Source organism: Pipra filicauda, unplaced genomic scaffold (genome assembly GCF_003945595.2).
Source record: "Pipra filicauda isolate LSUMZ 115617 unplaced genomic scaffold, ASM394559v2 scaffold26_size5592650_pilon, whole genome shotgun sequence".
Lineage (NCBI taxonomy): Eukaryota > Metazoa > Chordata > Aves > Passeriformes > Pipridae > Pipra > Pipra filicauda.
The window spans coordinates 590,166-606,718 of record NW_024104387.1 but is presented as its reverse complement, the minus strand read 5'-3'; the positions used below and the strand labels follow the sequence as shown (position 1 = coordinate 606,718).

Below are 16,553 nucleotides of genomic sequence, written 5' to 3'. Positions count from 1 at the left end.
TGAAACAAACCTTAGGACATCCATGCCTGCACATGAGAACAAGGTGCTTAGAAAACACTGATGGCTTCATCTACAAGGGTCTCCATTCCCACAGCTGCCCAGTAACGAGAGGGTCATCATCGCATAATGACTGGGGAGACCCAGAGACACAAGAAGGCGCATCTGCAGTGTACTGTCAGGTGTTTCCCCAGGAGCTCAAGGTTACTGGTTTCTCATTTTCAAAATGTTCATGTCAGTTCATGATGAGTAATGGCCTCAGCAAGGCATGCTGGGTATAACCAGTTGTATGCAACTATTTCATTGTCTTTAAATAGATATTTCTCAGGAAACATGGAGAATGTGCATCTAAATAGACATAACCCCATGTATCTCATACCACAGGTACATGCTGAAATTACCCATTTGCCAAGGCCAGGTTGAATGGGGCCCTGAGCAACCTGCTCTAGTGGAAAGTGTCCCTACTCATGGCAAGGCAGTTGGGACTAGACAACCTTTCAGGTCCCTTTCAGCCAAAATTAATGAAGGACTCATTCATTTTTTTAAACACTACCAAAATTTTATATTAAATATAGGTCAATAAAACAGGGAAAAATACGGAACTAAAGAGGAAAAATCACAAGTGTCAACAATCCCACCCTTCACTTTCACCAATGTATCTTTTAATGCTGGAAGACAATCACTTGAAAACAATGCTTTTCAAAGGAAAAGCAGAAAGTTTCTGGAATACCGCTCAAGAGATCATGGGAGCTCTACCTCTCAGTCCTTCAGGCTTGCAGCCAGTGATCTACAGTCCTTGACAAACATCTCCAAGAAACTCAGAGAGGACAGACACAGTCCTTGGTGTCTGTTTATTTATTTACGTTTAACACCTGACTTCTGATACCACACCACATAGAGCTGGACTCAGAAGTTCTCCAGGAGGACAACACAGCAGCCACATTAAGCAGCCACAGTTAAGGCTGCCTAAATACTTTAAATGCTGACCTTTGTTTTCATTTCTATAATGTGCTAAATCTTAACAGTTAAAGTGGCAAATTTTCAAGTTTCTAAAATGCTTCATGTCTCACTGGATTTGAATAAGAATTGAGGTGAAAACACTTGTTAATGATTGCCAATTTTTTTTCCCTGATATTTTTGTGTGATGTTTTTGCTCTGTGTTTTGGAACAGGAATTTGAAATTTAGCAGGGACAGAATCTTGATGTCAGAAATTATTTTTGTCATCCCTGCAGAGAGACATGCACCTGTGGCTGAGAACTAAACCTTCAGAAATATCTGTTTACGTACAGTTTATTATTGTTTGCTCCTAAAGTCTCTAGCCTTCTATTTTCACTGAACATATTTTAAGTTCTACTTTTCCTTTATCTACATGATATGATATATCTCTGTCCCTAAGCATGGTTAATGAACATATTTACTGTTTTTCCAAATTCCGATAACTTCCTTTCTTGGATACTCCTCCCCAAAGCTCAAGATAAAATATACACAGTGCAGAACTAAAATATCACTGGGAAGACAACCCAACAAGGAGTCAGGGAATGCAGATTTCAAGCTCAGCTTTCAATTGTTTTTTATAAGTCATAATATTTCATATTTCAGAAGATTTCTTTTAACTGACCAAAGGCTTGTTCACCTGCCTTATGTAGTAGGTAAACAGAATTTCTTTGTTTCATATCTGTAACAGCCTGAGATTTTACAAGGTCATCTGTGTTTCGGCTGGAAACAAAATCCTGACTCTAACATGACAATGTGAAGGCCACTTAACCACATGCCTTCTGGAACAAAGATGTCAAAGTTAGGGGACTGCTCTGTGTCTGTAACCATGGGAATCTATCTATGCCTCTCCACAGCCCAGAAGTCCAATTGCTGGAATTCCATTGTTGTTCAGTATCATCTGTACAACTGGAGGAGTCAAATTCTCCTTCTTATGACTGCCCTATATGAAAGACAATAGATTACTTCTACTTTCAATTATTTTCACTGCGTAAGGTCCTGGTCTATGGACCTGGGAGCCCAGGATTCCAGCTCTGCTGAATTGAAACTGTTATGAACAGGTATTCGCACTAATACAAGAAAAGACAAGAGGGACAAGAACTAAAACACTGGAGAACTGCCTGTATCCATATGTATAAAGGAATTTATTAAGATGCATGTCTTAGATATATGAAGAAAAAGGCCTATATTAATTAAAGTTCACTCAAACATTTGTTCTTCCAAATCCTAAAAGATTAGATTCTAACAAACATAATGATTCCCACCTAGGGTTCTGTATTGATTTAACTATGTCAGATTTAAACAATACTGCAATTACCACTCACACTTCATCTTGCAATCCTATATTCCTGTATTATTTGCCCTAATGGGGCTTGGATTCTTTCAGTGCCCAGATGAGGTAATAAATGAGTGAGACATCAGTAAAGCTTTCTTGTCTCAAGGTGAATATGAAGGTCTGGAGAGAGCTGGCAAGGATGACTACATCCAGGAGTGAATCGTGCCTCTCCTCTCTTAGTGATTTGACTGACAGTTAAATGTAACATCCATGTGATATCCTCTTCTATTCCTGCATCATGAAGATTGGGATTCAGGTTCCACAAATACTTCTGCTTTGGTGCAGGACTATGGTTGCTAGAAAAAAAAAAAACCCTTTGGCAGAAGAATTAAAAAGGTCTCTGACATCTGTAGCAGCCATATGGCTTGTTAAAGCAACCAGACATTTCAAAACAGCACCATAAACTTAACCTCGTCCTTGCTGTTCAGGGTAAGGAACTTTCTGGATCACGCCAGGGATCCATTCATCCTGTATTCCTTCCTTAAATGTTGCCACCAATACAAGCTGCCAAAAATACATGGCACAACACTTTGCTATGGAATAATACATAGGGAAACATCTTTCTCCATTCAGGAGGTAAAAGCTGGCTTCTGTAACTCTGAAAATGGCCATTTTAAAACCCCTGTGTCTCCATATCTTTAATTTTCTGACTTTATATGTGGGTACATAAAAGGCAGAAGAATGAAACAACGCCTATATGCGCTCTCAGAAAAACAAGTGCTTAGAGTACCAGGCTTAACTGAAATGTTAAAAGGCACTGTAGCAATGCCAACAAACCTCACAGTAACAAACATGCCACGATCCCATCAAATCCTGCTGTGGGTGAGGCATTAGCAGCTCTGGAACTCAACTGATTCATACTTAAAGCTTTCAGTGAAAAACAAAACAAAACAAAAAACAAGTCCCCAGAACCGCACATCGTGGCTGTTATTTCCTAATGAAATTAACACTTTTAAAGGAACTTGTGTCCTCTTTTGTGCATGGGTGCTAATGCTCACGGAATTGACACAGCTCCATTGGCAGACTTAATTTAATAATGTATTTTTGAGCAACAGACTTGTTTCTCATCAAAATTGTTTTTATAACAGAAATAAAATATACCCCAACAATGACAATATACTGCTCTACAGTTATTAGACATTTATGTAAATCCATCACACTGTCCCTGTGAAGGATTGGATGGTACTGCTTCTTCACTGAGAAATATAAATTTTGTCAATGGTGGCTGCTTCTTCACTGGGGGTGGAAACCCCAGGCTTTGTGAATTACCTGCCAGACTCACAAAACAAGAGAAAAACAGGCCTCACCTGTTCTGCCAACTCTAAAGCTGTAGCAGTCAACACACCACCGATGCTCAGCTGCATTTTCCCATGATCATTTAGGGTGTATAGAGATACATACCCCTCTGAACCTATCTTCATGATGGCTGTGAGTGGCAAGAATTTATAGGAATAGATCACAGCATAAAAGCATCGCAAAGCATGAACACACCAGCCAAACTTCACATCCGTCAAGATTACCAACACTTCACACCAGAATAATAAATACATGTATAGCTTTTAGATCTTCAGATATCAAAAGACAACTGCCCACTGAAATCACTGTCTCCAATTTCCATCTAACTGCTAGGGAGACCTGCTACTGATGACAGAACAGTAGATGAATGTACACTACTGATATGGGACTGCAAGTGCTTCTTTTGACATGCACCTAAACTGCATAAGCAGGACACAGCCCTTGGCATCACAGTTCACATATCTGGTCAAGACCTTGTTAAAAACACACATCATAAGACATCCTGATTGCAGGCAAGTCCAGGTGCTGGCAAGACACACCAAAGCTGAATGAGTTGCCTCAGAGTGCACATGAACAAAAGGCAGCTTGTGCTGGAGGGTAAAAAGACAGCCCGTCTATCCAAAGAATAAATCTTTAGAAGAAAGGTAATGTCTAAGAAAACATTCTTTTTTTTGCTTGCCACTGCAGAATGATAAGGATGGAAATCAAATAATTAGCTTTCTTTTGCACTGCAGTGGTATGGGAGGAAGTGGGTAAGAGGAAGAGGACCTTTCATACTTGCATAGCAAACACAACTTGTGTATTTTTTCCTCATTCTGCAGGAAACCAACTCATGGATCACTATTTTATAATTCTGAAACTTCTACTGAACTTCTTTATAATCTGCAATCTAATATTTTAAGTAGTAAACATGACAGAAGCTGCATCATTACTGTTTACAGACAGACAAAATTCACCACCAAGCTAAGTTTGTTTCTTCTTGATGCTCTCTTCATTCATAACTCATCTGATAAGTTATGTCAAAAATTACACTGAAGACTTCATGATCTGTGTTGAAAGCGGGGAATGTTTTTGCTGTTATCCTAAGAATGCATCTCCTCCATTATTAATTTTTTTGACCTTTCTGATCATGACAACTGTTACTGTGCTTAATCCCTGACCTGCTCTGTTTACAAGAGTTCAATACAATTATGTTTTCCAAATGGCTGAATAGAATACTGCTCAGGAGGAGAGCACCTAGTCCTTAAAAGTATCCAGATTAAGAGCTGCAAAGAAAAATATTCACAGATGCACCCTACAGCTACCTACTACTGGCTGACTGGAGATAGAAGGGATTTACAACAATGTAATAGCCTCAATACTTCCAATTTCACTCTGGATAAAGTCCAAGTTTTAGCTGCCAAGAGCCTGTGTTTGGTAGATCTTGCATTTGTAATGCAAAACCACATAGAGAGCTACTTCAGGAGGTATCAGACAGCTTAATTCAAACACTAGCAACAACCCCGAGAGATCCACGTATCTCACTACATTTACCACTAAACACTGCCAGGCACCAAAGCAATTCTAAAATCAGTTTGATATCTAACTGGAAGCCACTTAGACCAAACCAGTGGTCCTTTGTAGGACTGCAAACTGTAACTGCAGATTTCAGTCACCCCCGTGTAACAGAATTTAAAGAAGAAATAAGCCTGGCATACCAACAATTTAAGTAAGAGGTCCAAGAAACTGGAATTACCCTCTCTGACACATTACAGAGGAATGGAAGCCTCTTCAGTCTACATGACCAGCAACCTAGTTATCAGTCTCCTGTGTTACTTAATCTGAAATGAATTTCAGCTTACAATGCTTTCAGTTTGCACTAAGTGTATCTACCCTGGACTGTAAGAACAAGCTGGGCCAAGCTAGAGGTATTTATAGCTACGTGGAGAACAACTGAAATTCATAACATTTGGGAAAGCTGAATATTTTCGCTAAAATGATCACACTGGAAGTAGCCAAGAATATTTGTATTTCATTCACTCCAATTCCTGGATTGATATGCCCATCAAGAGGAATTCAGCTGCTCAACAGCTCTCAAGTGACATTGTTTCAGGCTCTCTGAAGATTTGAGAGAACACCACCTCATTCTTGCTTTTTTTGCAAGTGTGTGTTGGGAAAACTCTGTGACAATGATGCACATTACAGCTTTAAAACTCAATTTTTAGTAAGTACAATCACTGATATAAAATGTCTACCTGCTGTTGATTAGTCAGAGAAAAATCTACTTCAATTCTCCTTTCTGAAGGACAGTCACTGAAACTGCTAATAAAACAACTTCTTGTACCATTACAAAACTGCTTAGAAATGGTCTTTCCCTCACACTGAAGAGAGAAGGTTAATTCACCCTTGTGCAACTGAGGATAACACACAAATAATAATTCTCCTTCTCACTTGCTTTGTCCATGAGTGGCTGCTAGCATACCTAAATCCAGCAGCCTCCTTCTGAGGAAGACAAACGTTCTCTGCGGAGTTCTTTGAACAACAGTGCAGAGAGGAAAAGGGGTGTCATCTACTAGCCAGGAAAACTACTGGAGGCTTGCACTTCTAAAGCTCAAGTGGTAGAATCTGGCTGCTGCTTAAGGCAAACTTTGATTACCAAAAGGAAAAAACACATCAAGAGAAAAAGAAAGCAACGAATAAAATCATGTATAAAATCTGTGAGCAAGACAGGCAGTGGAGGTCTATGTATTTCTAGCCTAATGCTTCTCCCCTTTCCCTGGCAACAAACTCAAAGAAGAAACTTTCCTCTCTACTTGAAAGAAGTTCTCCTGAAAAAAGTTCACCGTGCTGGTGGGACGCAGAGCTCCATCTATAAGTGGCCTGTTCTCATCTCTGAGGGAACAGGAACCTGATGCCAGTGTGCGAGGAGAATAGTTGCCTTTTCACTCAGCAGCTCCCTGATGAACTGCTGAGTCACACATTTTCTCTGCATTCATTTCACACTGCTCCCACTCAGTCCACCTGCCACTTCATCTGGGGTGGGTGGGAGGAGAGAAAGAGGTGAAGTCAAAAAAAATGTTCATGTTCACCCAGGACCATTATTATGATACCGCAGGGTCATATATAAAAGCAAGCCTGCAAGCTGCTAGAGAGAGGAATGGAGAAGAGAAATATCAGATTGCAAGACAAACTGCCTCCCCCTATTCTTCAACAAGAGAAGACCAGCCAGCAAACAAGTTGCAAACCTCATCTGATTCCCAGTCAGTCACCGATGTTATGTGCTTGCTGATATGTTCTGAGAATTTAGGGTACAGATGAGGCCTTGAAGTTTTCCGTCTTTTCTGTGATTTATAAGAGCTTTCAAGTTGTTATGATTTTTTCAAAAGTCCAACAGGTACTGTGTAGTAATTGTCTGGCTGCCACAATGATAAGTGAAAATACCACCTGGATAGATTCCAGTTCCTAAGGGCATCTTCAGCTGAGTTGCTGCAGTGGAAATGGCCACCAGCTCCAACCTTCATCATTTGAGAAGATGAAGAAAAAAATTTTAGCCATTTTCTTGCAGGATCCAAAAAACTCAAGCATAACAGGAATCAACATATCCTAATACCTATTAAATTCCTGCACAGAAAAGGGACTCTGCTATCAATGGCAAGAAATATATTTATCATGGTTACAGAGGGTCCAGATTACTATTAGGTTGGACTGTACATATAGAAACATACATTTAACTAAATTACCAAGGTAGTATTTTTTTCTGTGATTAGATTTCTGGACAGTACCGTTTATAAGCCATGAAGAAAATGTCCAGGAGGTTCCTAATTTATTAAATCAATGTCTGAAAAAACACTTCTGAAACTAACTTTCATACTAAACCAGGACAACTGTGATTAACTTTCAGACTAACTTTTTACCTACTGCTAGTCTTAGCATTCACTAGAAAAACCGAGGGCTTGTTAGGAGCTAAATAAGGATTTGTTTTATTAAGCAGAATTAGTGATTCAAAAAGTAAGCCCTGTGAGAAACAATCTGTTCTTAGGTAATGTTCAGTTTTGCTTCTTAGTGATTCTGGTGCAAATCTGTTTGCTTGAAAATGTGCTTGTGCTCTATAAACCTGAAATGCAAAGATAAAACCCAGTCTCAGAGAGTTTAATGGCACAGCATTAACATGCCTTTCTATATCAACTTCCACTCCCCCCCCCAGTGAGTGAGTGGTCTTGCTCAAGAAATAATTCATGAAAAAATTATAACTGCAGAGGAAAAGAAATATGGGAAAGAAAAAAGAAAAATTCAAAATCATCTAAAATTTCCTTGCCTCCATACAGTCTTCTTTTTTTTCCCCAAATAATCAAAAGAATTTGCAAAAGACAATTTTATAAGACAGGACTCTGGTATATGAAGTCATTCCTGAAGGGGGAAGGATGCAGCCTGACACCAGAGACTTAGTTTCACTGAAGTTTGTGTATGGGACACTTCATTTGAGCTGTCATCTAACTCTTCCTGTCTGGAAGAAACAAGATGTTCCAGACAGCACCCCTCCCAGACCTGGAGTCCCACACAGTATTATAGACTGCTTTAAAATATACCTAAGCCACTTTAGTGGGTTAGTAAAGTAACTTACCTAATCATCTCACCAAATCTCTAGTCCATAATAACTCATATGAAACAGAGCTGCAAGGGAGAAGCAGCTGGGGATACACCCAGCTGACACCACTCCGAATCAGGGGTAAGCCTCACTCAGATTGGGAGTGAGAAGAAACAAAATCCTCAGGCTCTCTGCTCTAGAAAAACAGCAAAGATGAACTCCTAGGAGCCATCAGAAGCAGTAAGGGACTGTCAGATAAAGCAACCATATGGGAAGTATATGGGAGCTACTGTACCATCTGTAGGGTCTGACTGCTGGTGTCCAACACTCATTATAAACTGCTATGTTTCTACTAATAAGGGGGGAGTTGCTCTTAATTTCCGATGCAAGGCTAGTTATGCCCTTATCCACATCTAAATCATACTCCCACTACTAAATCAAATACACAAGAGGTTTATTCTTAATGGCTTTCCTAATGCTTACAGGTCTTAAACACAAGATGTGTTGTTAAGCAGTGTCCTTTTTCCTTTTCTCCTGTGAAACGTCAAGTTAAAGGCTATGCCATTTCTCATGGCAGCTAGGGCCCCTCGAGCAGTGTTTGCTTTGAAACAAAATATTAAATATGGTGTCAAAGTACGGCTCTTAAGTGAGCACAGACCCTCAACGGGCAGAGACAGTGAATATTAACTTGTATCACACCCACACATATTAGCATTTGCCACCTTTCAATCAGGGCTCTGTTCAAAGCTTCTTTGGTTTGGTTTTAGTTTGGTTTTGCTTTTATTTTTTTTTTTTTTTTTTTTTCGTAAGGCTCTTTCCTCCCTTCCTACTAACCCCCTTACAGAAGGTACGTCTGGTTACCACTTAACAATTAGATTCAATTTTTAAAAATAGGTATTTTTAAATAAAGAATACATTTCTTTGTTATATTGTTTTCTTCAGTGAACATTTTCAAGTGCCTGGTGATAACTTGGAGGTGACTTGAGCCTTTGTAAACAGAATACTAGTTGAGTTTCAGTGGAGTTGGTTGTCCCAAATTAATTCCAGGCTGAAAACTTCCTTTTAACACTGAAAATAGAAACCCAAAAAACAGCTCTGTAATTCCACAGTTGAAGAGGTAAGGCTTTGACTGCTCATGAATCAGCCTTGCACAGGCAACACTGCCAGGGACAACTGTCAGCAGCACAACAACGCAGATTGAAATGTACAGGCTTGAACTCTCTGAAACAGGATAACCAACTCTCCTCTTCCAAACCCTAATTATCATCTTTGTACCTTTAGTCTTTAACTGCAGGATATACTTAAACATGCCTGAACGCCTAATCAAAAAATAGCAATAATTTAAACACAGTCAAATGGCCTCTGCAATACAAGAGTGACTCTGAAAATTAAAAGAAATGAGCACATTCTGGTATCATACACTTTTGAAAGTGTTTACTACTCATACTACCATAATCTAAATTGGTGTTAGCACATTGGTACCGTTGAAAAAAAAAAGCATATTTCTCCTGATAAATGAATAACTTCTATAGTTGTAATGCTAATACCACTGTGTGTTTCTAATTTCACCTCAGTGACTTACTAGCCTGGCATTCTGTAGGTATTAGATCCGCTTTCTGCTCTGGTGAATGAGAAGCAGATGGGTGATACGCTGGCTTCCTGCCAGGTTCAAATGTGAACATTTTGATGTCATTCATTTGGGGATAGCCTGCTTTACTAAGTGACTCAAATCTTACGCCCTGGAGCCTTCACCAAAAATATTTAGGAAAGCCACTATCGCATTCAATGTTTATTTCAAAGACATTCTCTTTCCTGAGCAAAGTAAATTATATCAAGACCAGTCTCAACAATCATCTTCAGTCACAAACCTGATACATGCCCCAAGGGTACTATGCCAAGTATAAGCATTTCACTTTCATGCATTTAAAAAGGCTATGCTTGCATTGCTTTGCTTCCTCAGAAAGCAGCAGCCTCACTCAGATACTATAACTTAGGCTTCAGAATAAGCACTTGTACAGCTAGGGCATGGACATCCAGAAACAGGACGTCCACACTCAATTTTATCTCCTTATTAGAGCCCCATTTCCATCCAGGGCTACTCCATTAATGCAAACCCTGCACAATTAAATATCATTGCTTCCAGTTCAGTACTCTGCTACCATTGTAACTGCAGTCCCTTCACATTAGGGGCATTCTTAGGTAAGCATAACAGTTTCAACCTCTCCTTCTCCCTAGCTATCCATATAGGAGCACAAAAAGGGAATAGTGCATGTAGGAGGTGGTAACAGTCCACTTCGTTTACCTGTGCCTAGTCTGTCTGGGTTCCTATACTCTGCTTCTCAACATGGATACACAGCCTTAAATAGTAAACTAAAAAAAAAGAAAGCAACAGCTTGTCTTCTCATCCTCTTCCCAGTGAGGAAACATGCACTGAGCAATGTTTTGTCTAGATAGAGAAGCAGACATGCACAAGTTGTTACGGATCTCTGTCAGAGAAGGTGAGACAAAAAGGCACACGCTGGTGATGAACTTTGCAATTATTCTGGGAGGATTTTGCATGACTTGCCTACAGTCCCGAGCTTCACTCTACAAAACAATCCAAAGAAACAAACCTCTAATGGACACACATATCCCAAGGCTCTGCTTGACCTGAGGTGACTCTTATACCACAGAGCCTCATGCTGAGTTACTTTAGCAAGAGCTGACATTAATCAACAGGTCTCCAAGGTGGGAAGCAAGCACCATCTTGGATCAGCATAGCTTTTCTACTTCTAGCGCCACAGTAAGACTGGGATCACAGTTAGCCTAGGGGGTTTTTATTCTGTACTCCAGCAAATATTGCAGAAATGCTTTTTATACCTTAATCCTAGACCTTTCTGGAGAAGATTTGAATAGGATCTGATGTTGCATGGAAGCACAAGGCAGGTATGCTGCATCTGTGGGAGGTACAGCTGACAAGGAGGCACACTTAAAACCTCCCATTGCTAGAGGTATAAAAGGTGTCACAGTATCTCCTATTCTGAGGATGAAAACACAACAAATTACTTTACCTCCTCGACTATGCAACACAAATTTTAAAAACATTGTTGTCTCTGATCTTGATTGAAGCATTTCTTTCTTTTCAGAAGCTCCTGATCTCATAACATTTATAATTCAGGTCACTACAAAGGCACCAAACATATCCTTATGAATCCTAGTTGCCCCACTGTTTTGTCTCCATGTTGAAAATGCTGGGTATGTAATATATTTTCAAATATGAGTAGTCAATTGCTTTCCATAGCATGCTCTTTATGAAGGGTGGGTGACAGTATGTGTCAATGGGAAGCAAGATTTCATCCACAGAGCTATATTTCTGCTATGCTACCCAGAACACTTCATCTGCATTAACAGGAGATGCCAAGTGCCTCATACCAAGTCTCCTCCCACACTTTACTTCATATGAAGAACAAAGTACTGAGTAATCTTGTAAATCTCATTCTTAGCTTCTAAGGACCAGTGCAGCGCTTTCAAACCACCCCACCTCTGTCTTCCTCCACATTACTTGAAAACTCTACTAGAGATTTTTTTCCTTGCACCCCCCAACTCCCATTGACGATTGCTTACAACAAACTTGCTTGGTCCTTTCCGGAAAGGTTTGTGTGGTAAGGTTTTGGTAGCAGGGTGTGGGGAGGCGACAGGGGTGGCTTCTTTGAGAAGCTGCCAGAAGCATCCCCATGTTCAACAGAGCCAATGCCAGCCAGCTCCAAAACAGACCCACTGCTGGGCCAATCACACGGTAGTAGCACCTCTGTGATAATATATTTAAGAAGGAAAAGAAGTTATGGTACAGAAGTAAATGTGGCCAGGGAAGAGAGGAGTGAGAATATGTGAAAGGAACAGCCTTGTAGACACCAAGGTCAGTCCAGAAGGAGGGGGAGGAAGTGCTCCAGGTGCTGGAGCAGAGATTCCCCTCCAGCCCACGGTGCAGACCATGGTGAAGGAACTGTGCCCCTGCAGCCCATGGAGGTCCAGAGGGGTGTAGATAGCCTTGGAAGGACCTCACACCAGAGCAGGTAGATGCCCAGAAGAAGGTTGTGACTCTGTGAGAAGCCTATGCTGGAGCAGGCTCCTGGCAGAGACCTGCAGATGCATGGAGAGAGGAGCCCACGTTGAAGCAGGTTTGCTGGCAGGACTTGTGACCTTGCACACTTGAGCCTGTTCCTGAAGGACCACATTCACTGGAAGGGACCCACACTGGAGCAGTTAGTGAAGAACTGTAGGCTGTGGAAGAACTGCATTGGAGAAGTTCATGGAGGACTGTCTCCCATGGGAGGAACTCCACGCTGGAACAGGGCAAGGACTCCTCTCCGTCAGGAGGAAGCAGTGGCAGAAACAGCATGTGATAAACTAACTGTAACCCCCATTCCCTATCTCCCTGAATTGCTGTAGGGAAGGAGGTAGAGAATCAGAAATCAAGTTAAGACCAGGATGGAGGGCAGGGTGAGGGGAAAGAGTTTTTAATATTTGATTAAAATATTATCCTAATGGTTTTGATTGGTAATAAATTTCCACAAGTCAAGTCTGTTTTGCCTGTGACAGTAACTGGTGAGTGATCTTTCCCTGTCCTTGTCTCAACTCATGAGCCTTTTGTTATGTTTTCTCTCCCCTATCCTGTCGCGGAGGGGCGTGACAGAGTAGCTTTGGTGGGGACCTGGCCTCCAGGTAGGGTCAAACCACCACAGTAGCCTTAATTATGTTGGGAAGATCATAAGAAGGGACAAGAGCATTTTATGCATGGCCCAGGTAGAAGCCCTGTGATCTATTTCAGATACGCTGAACAGAGGCACAAAAGACAAAAGATGAAGCAAGGCAGTACCAAGTCCTATTTTTGAGGGATACCTATAACATAGTTCATCCTTTCATCTCTACAGATCTTGAAATGATCTTACCAGCTGAATGGACATAGCATCATCGAACCTATATGTGCATCCAATAGAAATAACACTTCAGTGGCATGCAGAAAAATCTCAAGAACAAAGGAAGCTTCACCTTAGAGCTGTTGCAAAAGCCTTTTTCCCTACAGAAAATAACACGGGCTCTTCAATGTCCTGGCAAACGACATTCAGAACCTGTCAGTACCAGTGAGCACAAAGGATGCTAAAAGGAGCCATTTTGAGACCCCTGAACAGACATGACAGGAAGAAAAATGACCTATTCTGAAAAAGCTTTCTGTATTTTTCTTTGTCTCCCACTGAAGGCATACAAAATGGAAGGCATTTAGTGTCTCTCAAGAGTGCCATCCCTCTTCTCAAAAGGCTGCAAAATTGGTCAGATGAAACTTCTACCTATTTCAGCAGAAATGTTGCCTGCGCAAGGAAGTTGGGACCAAGCCTTGCAGTCTAACCACCTTCTATTCTATTTCTGTGCTCAGAAGTAAGAGACCATATTAACATACACAGAGGGAAGGTAAAGGCATACAAACTGCTAAAGCCTTTGCAAGGCAGCAAAATCTATTGTCCAACAACTTGAGTAGAAAGGACTTTTAATAGAACATGTTAGTTCATTAAATCTGGAACATTAACAGGTTTTTCATAACACTGTGGCATTTTATCCATGAAAAGCAATGAAAAAATGGTTCTATTTAAAAGTGGTAATAGCTGTAGTCTTTGAACATATGCTTAATGAATAAATCTGTTAGGAAAAAAGGCTTGTGTGTATTGGAGGGGGGTAGTATGTTTGTTCTCACTTAAAGCGTGCCATGATGGCAATCATCAACAGCAAATGGCATCTATTGTTGGGACTAAATAAAATTTCACTTGGCCAGTTACTTTCAGGTGAAATTGCATTTTTCTTTTAAATAACACATTCTTTTAGCTAAACAGCTGAGTTTAAAATAGAGCAATACCAGATCCATGTCATTAACGACACGGATAAGCATTCATGCTCTTTGGTAGGTGCAAAGAACCACAATACAGTACTATCCAGGCTGCTTGCTACCACAGCATGGGGTGTAGCACACAGAAAGCCAGCAGCCTACAGTGAAGAGGCATTCAGATCCCATGGGGAGAACAGTCTGACAACCCAGTGCTACCACATATCATGGTGGTGGGTGCAATTTAAGGGATGAAATTATATAGAATACAGTGCAACGCAGAATCTGAACAGAATAGACTATGAAGAACTTAGAAGACAACCAGAAAGCTATGATGAAAAAAGCACATGAGAACAAACTGAATTTGCTGGACTTCCATTTGCATGAGCAGGTGGATAAGTTTAACGAGCTGGTAGATTTATTTGTGAAATTAAAATGCCAATTCCTTGCATTGGGAAGTAAGTATGAAAAATATCTACAGTTAAGCCATAGCTGGCTGAGTACTTTTAAAGGAAGCTTGACAGATGATGTGAAAATGCACCATTAAACAATAAACATGTCAGTATTTACTCAGCTCCTCTTCTGTCCTCCCAAAAAGCTCTTCTCATGGAGTGCCCAAATCTCTCCTTTCTCTGCTTAATCTGAGAGTTTAAGATCCTCAGTTACACTCTGAGTGCTCCTAAGGAAGGCTCACCAAGGCAGACTCCCCTTTCTGTTCTTTCCTTCAATAACACGCTTGAATATGGCTCTTTTTTGGCAACATGGCCCGATCTCAATTGGAAGGTGCATTTTGTGGTGAAAGAGCCATGGGGAACTCCCAAGTTGCATTCAACGATATTTCCTGGTGTAACACACCGCATTTGAAAAATCTAACAAATCTAACAGGTGAGACCATGCCATGATCATCTCTGACAACTCTTTTCAAGTAGAAAGGTTGGGAGACTGCTCCTCACTGCTTTTGGACAGTTAAGCATGAGTCAATGCTTGCCCTCCATCAGCTTTATTACCCTGCCAATCCTTGCAGTCCCTCCTCTAAGAACTCTACCTTGTGAAGACACAGAACAGGCCCAGATTACCAAAGATCAGAGATCATGTATAGGCGGAAAGAGACAAGAAGATGCACAAATATAAAGCAGGTCTCAGGTTTCCAAGACTTCTTTTCCAAGACAGAACAGTGATACAATGAAGAAAACGTTCCATCATTAAACCCTCTAATTCTTGAGGATGGTATTCCCCAACAATTCAGTTCCTTATGTTATCCATATTGAGCTACTTTGCTTATTGAGGTTTCTTGCATTTCCCCATGGGGATGTCACCAGCAGATGTAAGGAAAGCATGAAACCACAATTCACAGACTGGTAAGGCAGAGGTCAAGAAGGCATGAAACAGTAGAAGTTTGAAATGCTGTGATGACATTAGACTTCCAAAGGGTGGTTTGCTTCAACTAAAATAAGTTTATAAAACTGCCACAGACACACACTTATCATCAAGGTTCTGTTCTCAAAAATGACTAGTTGTTTTACCAGGCTGATTTTCAGCTTATTTCAGCTTGTAGTTATGCAATTAATTTGTCCATTAATTAATCAGTTAGTCCACCAATCCAAACACTGACCATGAGGCATTCCTAAAATTTAGTATATGACAACATGCCCAATTCAAAATATTGCACTGTTCTGGATCTCACATCCATGAAACAGGCTCTCTGGTATTTTTGACTTATGAAATATCTGCTCTAATGCATTAAACCAGGTCCTATAAAACCACTCTTGCCAGTTAAGATCCATAATGGACTCGCGGTAACAAACAGAGAAAGGAGAAGACAAAATACAGGTGACAAAAGAAGGTCTGACTATGCTTGAGAATAATGGAAATAAGAATATCTAATAAGAGATGAAAGAAGGAAAATAAATACAAGGTCATAGAAGAGAAGCCTACAGGAGGAGGAGGAGTGTGAAAGCCTGACAGAAGCACTGAGTGGAGACTAAAAACAGCATCTGGCAATAGCTCAAATGAAACAAGGTAGCATATGCAAGAAGTACAGTACACTGAAAACTTCCTCCCTCTTGGGGATTAAATAATCTCAGAGTTAGGGCAGACAGTCTACCCTCCTTCTCCTCGGGAATATCTTGCTCTAAACTTTGAAACAGAAAAAAATGTCTAGTTAAACTTCCCAATTTCAACTGTGAGCTCTTAATGGAACATTTCAAAGGCAAAACTGCAGAAATCAGATATTGATTTTGATTCATTTTTCTAGTGGGAAACATGATGGTGGATATCTTCTCCCTAGCTCATTTAGGGCATCAAGAGGCCAAATTTTCAGAAGTCCCAATCCAGTCAGATAAGACTGTGGTTCTGTTGAAACAACTTTAATTGTTCTTCAAAAGATGGGTCTAAGTTTCATTTTCAAAAGCAGCCTAACATACAGAATCCCTTTCACACTGAAAGACAGGGACACAATACTGCAGAGTTGCTTTTGAAATTGAGACTGACACAGTTTTCAAACTGCTGTCTACCA

General features: G+C 40.5%; 1 protein-coding gene across 4 annotated transcripts in view; it reads right to left on the bottom strand.

Annotated features, from left to right (window-relative positions):
• PTPN5 (protein tyrosine phosphatase non-receptor type 5) overlaps nt 1-16,553 on the bottom strand; it is an 81,944-nt gene that overhangs the window by 37,756 nt on the left and 27,635 nt on the right. The window lies entirely within an intron of this gene.